Consider the following 17,654-nt stretch of genomic DNA (forward strand, 5'->3'; position numbering starts at 1 on the left):
CTCAGCTTTATTTTAACATACTAAATGTAAGGACTCTTAAGGCAAAGACTTTTCTGAGTACAATTTCAGATACCCAGTGAGCTTCAGGCAGACAGATCTCAGAGTCACATGGTTGGCAGGTGAACATCCAGGCAGAAGCACAGATAACTAGGGTCAAACTATATTGAGTTACCAATTAATACACCTTCCCTGGTTAGTGTAATTTTGTTTCTCTAATTGCAGGGATTTTTTAAGTATATCAAAGTGAATAAAGCTCCCAACTGCCATTAGAAATCAATACCAGCAGAAATACTATTAGCAAGGAGGCTTTCAAAAGAAAAACTGACATACAATTCAGTTAAGCTTCAAGGCCTACATCATCTCATAAAGCAGTCTCGTCATGAAGCACTGTTAAGTCAGAGAGTTATCAGTGGAAGTTACACCTTCTTATGTTGCAGAAGATTGTGACCTGTAAGATTAATATTCAACATTCACCGAAACTTGTCTTCATCACTCCTTACATTAGATGGCTCTTAACTTTTTTGTTATTCCTTCATTGCATCTGCACTGCATAGAATGAGGAGTGGTGAGTGGAGTATGCCTGGCAAATCCATGCACATTCAGCAAGTCGATGAATATGTAATAATACAGTCTGTAATAATACCTAAGTACGTCTTCCATTGTCTAATTCTACTATTTGATTTCAGAAATGTTTTTTAAACACAGGTCTTTTTGACTAATCGGATCCTCATTTTCCTATTCTTTTCTATTTAAATGCTGAGTGACACTAGTTGTGCTTGGGAAGGCAGTGATTTTATTATACCAACAGAGGGAACTGCCGTTGGAATGAAGTGGCAAGAGCCAAATTGGCCAGAGGAAAGTATTTCTTCCTAAAATGAAAAGATCCACATTAGAAATTGTTGTGATTTAACATGAGCTAGCAATGCAACCATGATAGCCACTCGCTCATCCCCCTTCCAGCCCCTGCCTCACCCCAATATGTGAAAGAATCGCAAAGGAAAGGAGAAACCTAGACTGAGATAAAGACAGTTTAATAAAATAACAACAACAACAAAATAATACACTGCTAGTAAATATGTATATAAAATAGAAATGAAAGCTATTTAAGGCAACTCCTCACGAGCTCTGTCCACAACAAGCAGCCAGTCCCAGGAAGCAGCACCCTGGTCCTGAACAGCCAATCCCAAAGAGAGAAAAAAAGGAAAAAATGCAGAAAGGTTCAGAGGCCTCTGCAAAATGGCAAAAGGCTGAACTAAACATCCTAAACCAAACTCCCCTGGCTTCAACAAAAAGAGAAAAAAAATAAAAGGCATACAAATGAGAGTGCCTGGGAGAGAGAGCAAGAGCGAGAATGCCCAAGAGACTGGAAGGTTCTCATTCTCCATAAATATGAAGCATGACACTAATTGGATGGAATATTCTTATTGATCAGTCTGGTTATCAGTCAAGGTCTATCCAATCTATGGCCCCCTTCCTCAATGCCTCACACCTGTGGGTTGAGTGCTCAGAACATCCTTGGCTCTCAGACCAGAGCAATTAAAAACATTAACTCTGTCCTGGGGTGTTATCTCTTGTTCTCAGACTGTGACTGTTTACATCCCTTATTTAAGGCTCCTGGATACTCCAGAACTTGCTTAATCTAGTGCACTTTGTGGCTGTAGTAGCTTTTCAGATTTAGAATGAAGGCTCAAGTATTTCCAACCAACATCAGTTGTTGTATCAATGTTATTAATACTTTCTGTTCGAAGCACTCAGTGGTGCCAATACCACCAGTATAAGATAGTTCTGATATTCCAGCTTGATACACTTGATCAGCTCACACCACAGGTAGACTGACTCGTGAAGCTAAACTGTTTCGAAAGGAGGAAAGGAAAAACAATCATCATTACATCTAGAATAAAGAAGAAAAATAAGGAAAGATATTACTATAATCTTTGTAAAATACACTTTTGTACTTGAGTGAGACTTTCTGTTTCAGGATTTAAAAGCATATTATAACATCACATGATCAGGTATTTTCTCAGCTGAAGACCCAGTAGTAGAGACAATGTAGCTTGTTTGTTGCATATCTTTTTTTTTTTTTTTTTTTTTCCTAGGAGGTAAGAGAAACTCAGACATAGAAAACTTAATATACTAGCTCAAGTTGCAGGGGCACTAATGCTACTAAGACATTTTAAATGAATCCCAGCAGAACAAGCAGTTACTGATTTAAGAGAACTGTGAACTAAAGTTAAATGCTTTATCTGCAGTAATAACAATATTTCACCAAACAGCAGCAACACAGAAAAGGATGGACAAAACACATTTTGATGAATTTCATTTTTATTCTTTCCTTCCTTGATGAAGTTCTATGAACTTCATGGAATTAAACATTTTCAGTGAAGAGACATAATAACTAACAGTGCTACAGTAACAGCATGATTTTAGAAGTGATGTAGCTGTCTATACGTCTATTATTTCAATATTATTTTCTCAAAAATATAGAGTAACTTGGTATTCAAATGTCAATTCAGTCTTTCTTAAAAAAACGGATGTACAATAAACCAGTAGCTGAAGGAAGAAAATGTGTACTTTCTACTTTGGGTGGAAACTGAAGGGTGATATCATAAACAAAAATCCATATTTTTCTTATCAATATTCTGAGGTATGTGAGGTAAAACCAAAACTGATCCTGGGAAAGAGAAGGAAGGCGTTTAGATAATAGCAAATGTTTCTCAAAAGGATCCACTTATAAGGAAAGAGCAACAAAAATACCCTGAAAATTTGAATTTAATCTTGTCATAAAATGAAATAAGTATATGAGAAAAGCAGTTTAACACATAATAAACTCAAGTGTGGTGCTAGCTCAATGTCATACATATACAAGAGAATTTAATTTGCCCTAAAAGCCAAGATAATATGGTGCATCTGTGCTAGCTATAGCAACTTACAGAAAACTTTTCTCTTGCCCTTGATCCCAATCAAAGATGCAAAACTGCATTCTACGAAGTTTAAAGGCAAGTACAATCTCCTAATAGAGAGGATTAAAACAAACAAACCAGAAAGAAATCAGAATCAGACAGAAATGAAGAGAACTTTGTCTTCAGTTCCTAGCAGACCTCTTTTCTACCACAGTACAAAAAGAACTGAGTACTTAAGGAAGCAGGAAGATCCCACCATGCCGCAGTTGAAAGAGGCTGTCACTCCTGCCTCCCCAAGTAACAAATATTGGATCATTTAGTAATAACCAGTAAAACAAAGAATAAGTGAATGGAGGTGAACAACACAGTATGTGTGTGTTTGTGAAACTGAACAACCCTCTTTAGGAACAACAAAGAGATGTCTCAAAGAAAAGCCTATGCACTTAGGTGGAATAGAGTGTTCAGATTCACAGGAACTTCCAGTCTGAAAAAGAACCATAACTAATACATTTTAGAGAAAGAAATAATATTTTATGAACTGTTGCTACCACATACATTAATACTGGCAGCAAAGTGGAAAGCAGCTGTAGCTGTGGGTCTGTAAAGATATTTACAGCAGCCAGGAAAGCTTGGAGAAAGCAAACTAAAAAGTAATTGTGCTTTTATAGTGTATTTAATGGACACAAAATTGACTCACCTGGCTGTTCTAATGAATTGTCACCATGATGTTCATGTTGTCTTTGAACAATATTTCTACCAGATTTTGTCTGTACAGATATGGTAATTATTAAGAAATTAACTCCTGACAGCCACACAATTTTTCAGTCATTTTCTTTGTCATTATTGGGTTTCTTATGCAAGCCAGTAACTCTTCTACTTTGCCCTTTGAATGTAATTTTGGATTACAATCATAGAATCGTTTTCATTGGAAGACACCCTCAAGATCAGAGAGTTCAACCACAACCCAACTCTGGCACGAAACCATGTTCCTAAGAACCTCATCTACGTATCTTTTAAACACCATCAGGGATGGTGACTCCACCACTCCCCTGGGCAACCTGTTCCAATGCTTGACAACATGTCTCTTGTGAGGAAATTTTTCCCAATATCCGATCTGAACCTTTCCTGGCACAACTCAAGGCCATTTCCTCTGATCCAATCACTTGCTACTTGGGAGAAGAGACCAATACCCTCCATACTACAACCTCCTTCCAGATAGCTGTAGAGAGCAATGACATCTCCCCTCAGCCTCCTTTTCTCCAGGCTAAATAGCCCCAGTTTCGTCAACCACTTCTCACAAGGTTGTTCTCCAGCCTCCTCACCGACTTTGTTGCCTTTCTCTGAACTCACTCCAACATCTCAATGTCTCTCTTGTAGTGAGAGGCCCAAAACAGAGCACAATTTTCAAGGTGTGGCATCACCAGTGGTGAGTACAGGGGAACAACCACTTCCTTAGTCCTGCTGGCCACACTATTCCTGATGCAAGCCAGGATGCTGTTGGCCTTTTTGGCCACCCGGGCACACTGCTGGCTCATATTCAGTCAGCTGTCAATCAACACTCCCTGATCCTTTTCCTCCAGGCAGCTTTCCAACCACTCTTCCCCAAGCCTGTAGCGTTGCATGTAGCATCTTTATGCAGGACTCGGCACTTGGCCTTGATGAACCTCATAGAATTGGCCTCAGCTCATTGATCTAGCTGGTCCAGATCCCTCTGTGGATCCTTCCTACCCTCAAGCAGGGTAGGAACACTCCTACCCAACCTGGTGTCATCTGCAAAACTACGAGTGAGACCCCATCTGGAATATTGTGTCCAGTTCTGGGCCCCTCAGTTCAAGAACGACAGGGAACTGCTGGAGAGGGTCCAGTGTAGGGCAACAAGATGATTAAGGGAGTGGAGCACCTCCCTTATGAAGAAAGGCTGCAGGAGCTGGGTCTCTTTAGTTTGGAGAAGAGGAGACTGAGGGGTGATCTTATTAATGTTTATAAATATATAAAGGGTGAGTGCCATGAGGATGGAGCCAGGCTCTTCTCAGTGGCAAACAATGATACCACAAAGGGGTAATGGGATCAAGCTGGAACACAAGAAGTTCCACTTAAATTTGAGAAAGAACTTCTTCTCAGTGAGGATGACAGAGCACTGGAACAGGCTGCCCAGGGAGGTTGTGGAGTCTCCTTCCCTGGAGACATTCAAAGCCCGCCTGGACACATTCCTGTGCTACCTCTCCTAGGCATTTCTGCTCCAGCAGGGGGATTGGACTAGATGATCTTTTGAGGTCCCTTCCAATCCCAAACACACTGTGATACTGTGATACTGTGATAATGGATTGTGGAATCAATTTTCATAATTTAGGAAATGTAATTTACAAAACAAGTATGCTGCCTCTAGAAGTCTTCTACTGTCTTTGCTTTGAAGTTGCTTGATTTTTTTTTCCATGTAAGCTGGAGCTGTGGGGTCTGAGTACAACAAGACTTTCTATGATTCGAGACTCAAATGTATTGTCTTAAGAATTCTAACATCTAGTACTTGTAATTCACATAGGGACATCAAAATCCAACCAAATTGTTTATTAACGCCTTGTATGTAATTCCCTCAAAATGACTTTGAAAATGAGAATTTGTCTGTTCATTCTGTAGATACTGAGACAGAACAGAATCCAGCTCATTAACTCCTCTTGCTCTAAAGTGCAAACTGAAGTGATGAATCTGTTTTGGAAAGAAATATAAGCTAAGAAAACTTGCAGACAGATCTGCTATTAGAAATGCATGAGCTCTGAGTGTGCTTCATCCTCAAAAAACTGTACTGTGAAACTCTGCCATACCTAAATCTTAGGCATGGTGCTTAACAGAAACCAGTTCAAGATGGATGTGTAAACACAGATTCAGCAGTGGCTTATATGCCCAGGAGTGAAATGCCATAACCAGTTTTTAGCTTGTTGGTTCTCAGAACTAAGTCTAAATATAAAGGATTTCTCTAAAGATTTGGGGAGAGTTATATCTTAGAATGATGAATCCAAATAGAGGACACATTAAGCAATGGACTGCCTGGGGGCTAAACATACTGCAAGATTAATGTAGCCAAACAGACAGCAAGCAAAGGGTGTGTGTTTATGGCACTGGAGTGGTATCCTCAGTTTTGGTGGTTGACTATGAAGTTGTTCATCTTTTTTGTGCAGTGACACAGAAATACGGTGTGAAAAAGCTGGAACTGAGTAATGTAGTCTTTTCAATAAGGAACTCCTTATAGCTTGATCCAAGACATATCCTTAGTACCTTTTGTTGTGAAGCTCTCTTGTGGTAACAAACACTTTAAATAAAAAAATATTTTTTTAATTAAATTGTTGGGGGAAGAAACAACAACACAGGTTTCAATAACAAACAGGAAACCATACCCGAGTACGTTTTTTTATTAAATAAAATTATATAGAGTTTATGCACTATAGATTCTTCTTTCTTCCCTCGATAACCTGAGAAAGCAGAAATTGGCTGGATTTGTGCAATGTCCTTCATACAGGAGAGGACACAAATTAGAGGTGCCAAACAAAAGCCTTACCCAAAACATCACTATCTATTCTATTTTACTTCAAATAAATAGTCAAAGCCTACTGTTTTAATTCAGACTGATTTACAGTAAGTCAACATGCCTCAAAGAGCTCCTCTTGTGTCTGACATTAACAGTTCTATTGCTTGGATATTTTTTAAGTGACATAGTTTTGTTATTGTATGATTCAAAATAGCCAACGTATAAAGAATTCTGAAGGACACAGCAATGCCTGTAAGCTCTATACCTCCTCCAGAAAGTCCAGTATCTTTTCCATGTATCCACAGAATGCAATCCATGCCCTGCAATATTATAGAATAATTATACAGGAAAAATTACCCTGTTCTACTGTAGGCAGAGTCTGCTGCAAGAAAAGAGTAAATGTTTATTTGTCAAGTTTGTTGTGGAGGGGTTTTGTTAGAAGGAGAATTAGTCAGGCCCAAAGGAATCTCAAGACCGATTCGAGAAGCTGAGAACAGAATCTGCTGTGAGAAAGAGGGGTTTTTCTTCATTAACAGGGCCTCAGCATGGCGTGAGTCATCGGACCTATCATCAGTGGGGCTCCAGCGTGTGGATTGCTCATGATGTTCATTTAGCGAACCCATGCTTGGAACGTGGATTCGTGATTACAGAATAGTTGCATGTATAAGGAGACATGTTTCTGTAATAAATGGCTTTGCATGATTCACATTGAATCGGAGTGCTGAGTCCTTTATGGTTCCAACAGTTTGTCATTTGTATGTTCTTTGTCAAACCTTATTACAGGCACTGACTGTATCAAGCAGATATCATAGTAAAGTATTTTAACTTTTGTGGGGGGATCGTAGTAATACAATTCTCTTAATAAACCAATTAATCTGCGTTTGAGAACTGAGAAACATATTTCAATCGTAAGCACCTTTCAGTATTTTGATCTGCCTCTAATTATTATTATTTTTTTCAATTCTTTTTCTAGGCTTTGAGTAGCCAGGATAAAAACCTATTCTCCTTAGTTTGTAACTCTTGAATATTTCCATCACAGTACTTTACTCACTCGGCAGTCAGTTTAAAGCAGAGTAGGGGAGAGACATTTAGAAAACAAGTGGAAAACAGAATATCGATATACCAGGGGAACTAAAAAAAAGAAAAAAATCACTCCTTCAAATTCAGTCATCAAACCAAGCTGGAAACTGCCAAAGCATTAGTAGAAAGATGCAGAACTATTTTAATTTTAGGTACCTGGAAAATCATACAAATGATCCAGCTAATAATATGGTTCCCTTTCTGCCTGTGATAGTACTTCCCTGGTCCTGTACCCAACTAAAATGAAGAAATTCACCCCATGGAAGGAAGCCACAGCCATGATTTCAGCATTGTCATCTGTTGTCTTGTTAATTGCAAACTTGAGGTTGGAAAGTACTCAAATTCCAAAGGAATCTGATACACTCTGTAAAAGATTATCAGAGAACTAGAGTCATCAGTCAGGGTATTTGAAATGAAGATTACAATAGAATTAGTAGTCTGCTCGAATGTTTCAATTCGTAATCAAATAGCAGCTCAAGGTTTAGGAAGTGAATTCAAATAGATATACTCAGTCTGTGCAAACTTCATATTTTTCATTCCTTTTAGTTAGGAGATAATAATTAAATGTGATTTGAAATTGGATGTAATAAACTACAGCTTAGAAGTCTCTCATGATTCTAAATAAAAATAATTAGATCCTTTTACATTCTTTGAAACCACACTACTATAACTTCCATTAAACTTAAAAAAAAAAAAAAAGAAAAAGAAGAGAAAGACAAATTCCTCTGTTTTATTGGAATATGGAATGAAACTCTCTTTAAATATATACATTCTATTTTTATTGCCTTAGATATCTGAGCTCTCTGGGGAAATCTTTTTCCATGCTTTTTTTTTCTTTTTTTTTTTTTTTTCTCTAAACTAAGATTTGCTAAAGAAACAGCTTCCAATGACATTTGTTTGGTGACAAAAATGTAGTGTGAAAATTAAATCTCAGTAAGCTGAAGGAATTTGACTTGAGTAACATGGAGTAACATGGAATGGAAATGTAAGATTAGTTAGTAGAATATCTGGATCACTTCTAACACCACAGCACAACTGAACAATTGAAACTATTCCAGAAGTTTCTTGAATGCATTACTACCACTGCTCTTCGGATGCCAGAATTCACTGGCACAGAGGAGGGAAGTAGGAAGAACCTGCAGGCAGCAGAGCTACGTGGCTGCCAACTCTTACTCTCTGAAAATGAGTGGTTAGCCATGGGTGTAACAGCAGCAGATCTGTAGACTCCCTGATATTTTATGAAAGGAATAAAGCAGAAAGTAACATGGGAAACTATGCATAGAAATAGAATAGAATATTAATAGAAAAGAAAAGAAAAGAAAAGAAAAGAAAAGAAAAGAAAAGAAAAGAAAAGAAAAGAAAAGAAAAGAAAAGAAAAGAAAAGAAAAGAAAAGAAAAGAAAAGAAAAGAAAAGAAAAGAAAAGAAAAGAAAAGAAAAGAAAAGAAAAGAAAAGAAAAGAAACCCTATATAGACCATTTCTCTATGTTAATTAGGCCTGATACAAACAATAGTCCACAGCTGCTGTTAAAATTCTGACTTCTTCATAGACACTTTTAGGTCTTAAAAATACAGCACATGAGAAATATGCTCTAAGGACAAAGCCTCAGTCTTTGAGCTCTCTGACTTCAGTCAACACAAACAGCTTTTGACATTATTTAGGGAGAGTTCTTTGGTAAATATGCATTTTGTAGTCTCCAATGGAAGAATAAATTCAGACAGATCAGTAAATATGTTTTTAGGCAGTATTTAAATTACATATTTATTATGTTTCTGAGAGACTGAAATAGCTTGCTTGGAGCTCTTCCAGTCTGTTATGCAAATCTATTTTAACGTATTTTATGAAATCGCAGAAATATAGGACTATGAGTTGGAAAAGACCTATTGCATCATGCTGTCTATCTCTCTGCTTAGGTATGATTGTTTCTATAAACATTACTAGTCATCGGAAAAGCTAATAGAATATATTCAAAACGTTCCTTCTCTGAATGTACCTGCAGCTTCTGACCATGATCCCTCTGCTTAAGGTCAGAAAACCATTCAAAAAAGTTATTTTTTTAAAAATTAGCCATTCTTTTAAGATTGAAAAATAATATTTAAAGGCACAGCAGCAAATAAAATGAGTCCAATACACTGATTTAATATATATCACTCTCATACCACTATCTTCTAGCTGGTAACCTTTAATTACATAGAATGCATAGACAGAGCCTGCTGAATGATCCATATGCCAGGTCCTCTTTTTCCAGCATCACCAGAGGTCTAAAGTATTGGTGAACCACTACAGTAGAGCACTAGGTAAACTTATTTGGGTATAACTGCACCTTAACATAGTAACCCTCCGACTGCTCTAAATTGTGCCAGAAGATGTAACGGAACTTAAACACCTACAGAAACCCAGCTTGGCCCCATCCTCTTGGCCCTGCCCAGTCATCTAGAGGCTGTGTCGAACCCTGGTTCCCCTCACCAGGCCTGATCCTATCCCTTATTCACAGGCTGGCCTTATCACCCCACCCCCATAGAGATGTCTGATGTCCTGGACTGCAGCTCCTTCAGATGCCCCCCAGCTCTGCTGCCTTCACTGGGGATGGTGGGACAGGCCCCAGATCTCAAGAAACCCCCAGCCCCTGCAGCACCCTGACAGTTTCTGTATTGCTAGGCCTGAAAAGATGTAGGCCTGTAAGGTAATTCATATCATTGTAATGAACGGAACTATGCTGTATTACCAAGTTTATGTAGAATTTTATAGGGAACAACTCATGTTAAAAAAAATCCATATAAAAAAGAAAGATACATAAAAATTGGACCTAACTTTTTTGCATTCTCAGTAAATCAAAATTAGTGATTGACAGCATAAATTAGGACAACTGGTTTCCTCATTTATTTTAACATTTGTATTTGATTTATTCAGGTTTTAAAATCTCAACCAGTGCTGATGATTACCAATGGTATTTATAATGCCACTGAGTGAGAATGCACACATTTGAAAACAATCACCACATGACTGATTTCCATTTTAATTCTATTCAGTTTCATGGTTAGGTTTTCATGGCATAGGATAATGTAGTTTCTAGCTCTTCCCACAATACTGTATTTTGCAACAGAAACAGAAAAACGAAGATGCCACCGACATTTCTCTATAAAAATAAAAATGGCAGAGAGTATTTAGCTGGATGCACTTAGGAGTTTAAGTTGGATAATATGTAACATCAAGCAAAATTGGTTAGACCATAAACAAATCCAGAAAGAATTATTACATTTAAAAAAATGAGTTCAAATATTTACATGTTTGAACCGTTAAATTTTTATGATAAAACTTTGGTTTTTCCTTAAATCATTCAGGACATGAATTTGGACTAGAAAATAGCCACCGGTGAGATATCTTTTTCTAGAAAGCGTGTAACTGAAAATTAAGAGTGCTTCATTGCCACTGACTCTGGCTGCTCTAAACAATTCAGAGGGATGAGGACAATTGTAGTCACTATTTCACAGACAATTTATGGTGGATTGATCTTGGGTGGCCACCAGGTGCTCACCAAGTAGCCTTGTCACTCCCTCTCTTCATGTGGACAGGGGAAAGAAAATGTAATGAAGGCTTAAAGATTGAGATAAGGATGGAGGTTACTCATCAAGTACTATCACGGGCAAAAGCAACTCAGCTTAAGGAAACTAATTACTTTATTGTCATTCAAAAGTCAGAGCAGGGTAATGAGAAATAAAAACAAATATTAAATCACTTTCCCCGCATCCCTCCCTTCCTCTCAGGCTCAACTTCACTCCCAGTTTCTCTACCTTCTCCTGCCAAGTGATGCAGGGTGATGGGGAATGGGGGTTGCAATCAGTTCACCATACATTGTCTTTGCTGTACCTTCCGCCACACACTCTTCCCCTGCTCCAGTGTGGGGTCCCTCCCATGAGAAACATGGATCCTTCTCACAGGCTGCAGTTATTCATGAACTGCTCCAACATGGGTCCTTTTTACAGGGTGCAGTGCTTCAGGAACAGACTGCTCCAGCGTGAGATCCCACAGGGTCACAAGTCCTGCCAGAAGATCTGCTCCAGCACTCTCCACAGGGCCTGCAAGGATCCTGCTCCAGTGTGGGCTTCCCATGGGGTAACAGACTCCTTTGGGCACATCCATCTGCTCTGGCATGGGGTCCTCCATGGGCTTCAGAATGGATAACTGCTCTGCCATTAACCTCCATGGGCTGCAGACTGACAGCCTGCCTCACCATGATTTGTATCACAGGCTGCAGGGGAGCCTCTGCACTAGCACCTGGAACACCTACTCTCCCTCTGTCTTCACTGACCTTGGTGTCTGCAAAGTTGTTTCTCTCACATATTTCTTAAATATGTTATAACAGAGGCACTACCACTGTTGCTGATTGGCTCAGTCTGGTAGGTTGATCTTGGAGCCAGCTGGCATTGGCTCTGTTGGACCTGGGAGAAGCTTCTGGCATCTTTCCACAGAACCCAGGCCTGCAGCCCCTCCACTACCAAAACCTGTCCACAAAAAGTCAATACACAATTAAACTGAAGGCTTTTCCGCCCTGTTCAGTTCACATATCCTATTTCTAAAAGTCTTTTTCCAGAGATTTTCCCTATCCCCTTCAGAACTACTTTCTGAATGGAAGCTGAGATTTTATTAAATGTTTTCCCATGGCATGAAATATCCTTCCCCTCTACTCCGCCCTGGTGAGACCCCATCTGGAGTATTGTGTCCAGTTCTGGGCCCCTCAGTTCAAGAACGACAGGGAACTGCTGGAGAGGGTCCAGTGTAGGGCAACAAAGATGATTAAGGGAGTGGAGCACCTCCCTTATGAAGAAAGGCTGAGGGAGCTGGGGCTCTTTAGTTTGGAGAAGAGGAGACTGAGGGGTGACCTTATTAATGTTTATAAATATATAAAGGGTGAGTGCCATGAGGATGGAGTCAGGCTCTTCTCAGTGGCAAACAATGATAGGACAAGGGGCAATGGAATCAAGCTGGAACACAAGAGGTTCCACTTAAATTTGAGAAAGAACTTCTTCTCAGTGAGGGTAACAGAGCACTGGAACAGGCTGCCCAGGGAGGTTGTGGAGTCTCCTTCCCTGGAGACATTCAAAGCCCACCTGGACACATTCCTGTGCGACCTCACCTAGGCGTTCCTGCTCCAGCAGGGGGATTGGACTAGATTATCTTTTGAGGTCCCTTCCAATCCCAAACATACTGTGATACTGTGATACTGTAATTCAGTGTATAATTTTAATTACCTATATTGTTTATTTCCTGCTGTACGAACAAAAGCATTCATAAGTATGTATATAAATTGTGAGATCCTCTTGTCAAAGTTTTCATAGTGCATAAGAGGGTCAATAGTATAAAGTACTCATAAAAGGATTTTTGTCCCTCAAGTACAAGCACTGATAGTCTGGTGTAAGTACATCCCTTAGAACCGATTTAGCTTTACTGTGCAGAGAAAAATGGAAATAAATGGTTTGCCACAAATGCCCTTGGCCTACAGAATACCATAGTTTATCAGTAGTTAATTGACTATCTGGCAAGCCAGGGGGTTTGTAAAAATGTTGGAAAGTTTCAGAGTCTATGGGCTAAAATAAGTTTGATCAGACACAATTGGGCTAACTTCTCTACCTGAATACATCAGCTGTGTATATATGCCAGTGTTTAATTCAGTTTGTAAAGTTTGCCTGAGATGCTGAGAAACTCCCCAGGTGTTTATCCCTCATTAAGAGTCATGTTACAATAATTGCACTTTCAGGAATATCTGAGCTAGTAGATATAGTACTCTACCTTACAGTCAGAAATGTGACTTCACTTTTACAACATTCAAGGCATGGATGTGGTCTGGTGTCCAGTGTGAACTGGTTTATCCTAGGGTGGACAAGTATTGCTGCATGTTTAAAGCTAGAGCTAGAGCTAGGAAGACAGTCTTTTAACACTTCCTTTTCCACTTCCATCCTTTTCTGCCAGCTTCCTGCTTTGAAATACCTATTTAAAATTCTGCAGAGAGTAACAGGATTTTGTTATGTGAATAAAATAGATACCTTAAAAAAAATAAAAATAAAAATAGCTCATCCTAATAGGACTTGTCTAATGTATTTTTATTCTCTCAGGAAACAGAAACTTGTATGCACAAGCAAAGTCACATACACAAAACCCATGCTACACACACAACCATTTCTTGATGATGCTTGTTATGAGAGATGGTGGATATATGAAAAGCATAAGCATGTGTATGGACAAAGTAGAGGAACTCCAACAAAAGCCCATGACCTGTCATTGATTTCTGAAATGAAGAATAATCATGACGAGCACCTGACACCTTTCACATATTTTTTATTTTCTATAATCTATTCTTTATCTAGACTATATTTGGATCACTTTGATCAAGAAAGAGTAAGTTTACAGTTGACTGTAAATCAATAAAGAATTTGAAGTGCAAAAGAGGCAGAAATATAGCAGGAAATAAGATGGGTTGTTGTTTGGTTTTGTTCATTTGTTTGTTTTTCCCCCAATTGCTACATACAAGTAAGTCTTCTGCGATTACAGGCTTAGTTTCTTAGTTCTTTAGGTTAAATAAACTGGCTTTTAGCCTGCTGCAACTTTGTCAGCACTTAATGCATATTACCACTGGTCATACCTTTTCAGTGCAAGTAGGTAAAGGTGTTCTGAGTCAGGTTTTCGGGGTTTGCTATCAGCAGTGTCACTTTTTCAAAGCAGGAGTGAAATGAAAAGGCATATTGTCATAACTCAGCAGGCTTAAATGAAGCAGTTTTTCTTGATCTAAAGTTTTTCAGTTGTACTAAGGTACTACAGAAACCAGGGAAATAGCCCTTCAACAATAGGCTGCCTAGCACCCTTCATTTACCTCTAAATGATTGATGGATGGGGGAAATCTGCAATATAGAAGTTTTTGTACTAAATCTCTGATTCTCAGAGGCTATATCCACACTAGTAAATTAATCCTAGACCACTTGTCATACCAACTGTTGCAGAATAAACCATTCCCATGCTAACAAATTCTCAGCATTAGGTGGCTACATGCAAGTTGTTTACTGCGGTAGTCCTCAGAATGTTCTACTAAAAAACTTCAAACCTACCTTGTTTTCGCTGAAAACAATGCCAGAATGTTTCTCCTCTTCCTCAAGCCTTTTTTTTTTGCTCACATCAGCATTTAAAGAATCCCCTTCCATAGTTAAAGATTACAACATCTAATGAAGTGTAACATGTGATTCTCTGTTTACTTATTATCCATTAAGCTACCTTTCACTTATCCACCAAATACACAGAAAATCCCTGCACAAAGATCTGTGTCATTAAAATATATTTAAAAGGTCACAATAATTACTGTAACAAAAATAATACAGAAGCGTACTCATGAATATATAGAGTAGAATCCTTGAAAACACCACATGTGGGCACAAGGATTTTATGGGTCAAAATATACATCTCTTTAAAGTTGACTATGAATTGTATTGTATGATTGATTATTGTATATTTGAGTAATAACTGAAATAGGAATTTTATTTGAAGAAGAACCTTTTGTCTGAGGAATGGATGCCCTGAAATGGATGTAGCTAAAAGGAACACACTTAAAGCAAAATGGAATACCAGTTACGTACTGGTTTGAAGTAGTCACATGTAGGAGCTCGCTAAAGGGATAAATAATCTTGTCAAACCAAGACTATTTTTTTTCTTTTGGTGAAGGAATGTAGATCCTTGATAACTAGTCCCGTGATCAGCATCTCTCTGTCATGCTGTTATTCCTGAATTAAAATTACGTCCTCGTAAAACTGAGGACTTTTCTTCAAGTCTCACACTATGAGAGATGAATGTACTGAATGCTCTTCCACACTATTGGGCAGAAGAGTGTATTATAGTTGTGCTATATTTCTCCTTTCAGTTTCCTTTCAGATTTCAGACACCAGTCTCCTAGGAATTTATGAAATCTTTAGTTTCTCTTATGTTCCTGAAAATTTTGCTTCTTTCCTCCTCTTCCAGTTTCTGACTGCCTATGGAGCCAATAAAATAGTGGAAAAATTAAGTAACCCTCTGAAGACTGGCTACTCAACCATTCGTTGCTCAGGAAAAACCTCCCACTGGAACTGGAACCCTTGTGCAAACAAGGTAAAAAAAATCCTGTTCAAACTGTGCTCAAGTATGTTTTAATAGATTCTCTTATCCTACATGATGAAGATCTGATTCTATATAGCTGCCCTAAAAAGTACATAGATGTGTCTATGTAAGGAATTCTAATTCACAGCAATCATAATGATTTATAAAACTTGTGAACATGGCCTACATGTAATTCTTTATATCATAATGATGATACATACTAGTGTTTAACTGATATCATGGACCTGTAGCCTTCAACCTTATACATTCAGAGTTAAAATTTACCAACACCATCATAAAATCTTGATCAAAGGAACACCAATGTAAAAAAAACCAAACCAACAAACAAACGAAAAAAACACACAAACAAAACCAAACAAATGCCAAAACAAAAAACAACACATCTGTTTCATTCTGTTTGAAGTCACGGAAAGTAGTCTTTATCTGGAGATAAGTTTAATATTGTATCTGACTAATTTTCATGTTTGCTTCAGTTTTCTTATGCTGAAGTTATTTTGGATACTGATCTGCAGGGACTTAAATAAGCCATCAACTTTATTTGAACTGCTCTGTGTACACATTAATCACATGCACATTTTGCTACAAAGTGAAGCCTTTGTCCAGTTGATGTGACATTGGGTTATGCAAGGGATACAATAGATCTCACCCACTTAGCACAACAATGTATAACTTCTCAGGAGCCATATCAAAAGCTTGGCTTTATTAATATTACTTAAATTCATCAACCAGATGAAATATGTTGATAACTTCTCTGTGTACCTCTAAAACCTGTGCATGGTATATTGTTCTTGCTTTTGCAAGTTTTCACATCTAAGTTTTACTTTACTTTGGTGTAACACATAAAAGCAATGTTGTTTGTTGCAGATATGTAAATTACATCTCCTGAGTATTTTTTCTACATTTTGAAATTACGGTAGAGTTCAAAATGTTCTGCTTCAAGTGCCGGTATATGTCATCCTTTGGGTTTCAGTGTGTTTCCCATTTACTCATATTATTTTACAGTAAATGTAAGTAAAGTAAGAAGAATTTAACAGGGAAACTGCATTGTGTGTTGTTTCCAGGTTGTGATCCTCGGAGATAGAACTGTATCTTAATATCCATCATTTAAAATATTACTTATGTGTAATGTCATTATGGTCATTACCATCCACTGCTATTTAGGATCCCCTTCCATTTTATTCTTCTATGAAACCAAGCAATTACATGGTTGTTAACAACAGACATTAGTAGCATTTGTATCAACAACCATTTTGTCTATCACTATTTTCATAAAACTTTTACATGCCTGGCATTATTTCAACATGAGCAATGTTTTGTAATAACATTTAAAACATCTAAAAAACACCTAAAACCAGCCAATGACACTTTGTTCTCCTACTGCATGGAATTTAAGAGGAGAATGCCTATTATATAAGGCAGTAAACTCAATAGCATAAAAATCTGCTTATTTCCAGAGATACATCTGATTCTAGGCCACTGCAGTGAATGTGTCTGGATAGGTTGTATTTTTTAATAGAATTTCATTCACAGACATCTGAACTGCAAGACCTGTAGTAATATACAATATCTATCCTTCCTATCTTGTAAATATTATTGCAGTTTACTTAGTAATGATTACAAATCAAATCAAAAAAGTTTAAAATTGCTCAAAAAGCAAGTCGTTAAAAGTTGAAATTCTATTAGTAAACTGAAAAGAAAACTCATAAACTCCTCTTCCCCACTCCCAATGCTTTTATTGTTGCAGAATGGATATCCCAAAGGAATAGCCATTTTTGCATTGTTGAAATTTGTATTTATTTTAGACTATGGAAATGATGTTAGACAAAAATGGGGTTTGAGCAATTTTCTTATTCAAGTTCAAAATGAATCGTAAAGCAGTGGAGACAACTTGCAACATCAAGGCATTTGGCCCAGGAACTGCTAATGAACGTACAGTGCAGTGGTGGTTCGGGAAATTTTGCAAAGAAGACAAGAGCCTTGAAGATGAGAAGCATAGTGGCCGGCCATCAGAAGTTGACAACC

At 38.0% G+C, this 17,654-nt stretch overlaps 1 long non-coding RNA gene across 2 annotated transcripts in view; it reads right to left on the reverse strand.

Moving 5' to 3' along the window:
- Positions 1-14,652, reverse strand: part of LOC139828096 (uncharacterized) — a 74,464-nt gene extending 59,812 nt beyond the window's left edge. Inside the window, exon 1 of one of the 2 annotated variants that reach the window (XR_011739322.1) lies at positions 14,597-14,652. This is a non-coding gene — a long non-coding RNA (uncharacterized lncRNA). The remainder of the gene's footprint in view (positions 1-14,596) is intronic. The other variant, XR_011739323.1, reaches the window with a different exon arrangement.
- Positions 14,653-17,654: the final 3,002 nt, after the last annotated feature.

This window comes from Patagioenas fasciata, chromosome 5 (assembly GCF_037038585.1).
Source record: "Patagioenas fasciata isolate bPatFas1 chromosome 5, bPatFas1.hap1, whole genome shotgun sequence".
Lineage (NCBI taxonomy): Eukaryota > Metazoa > Chordata > Aves > Columbiformes > Columbidae > Patagioenas > Patagioenas fasciata.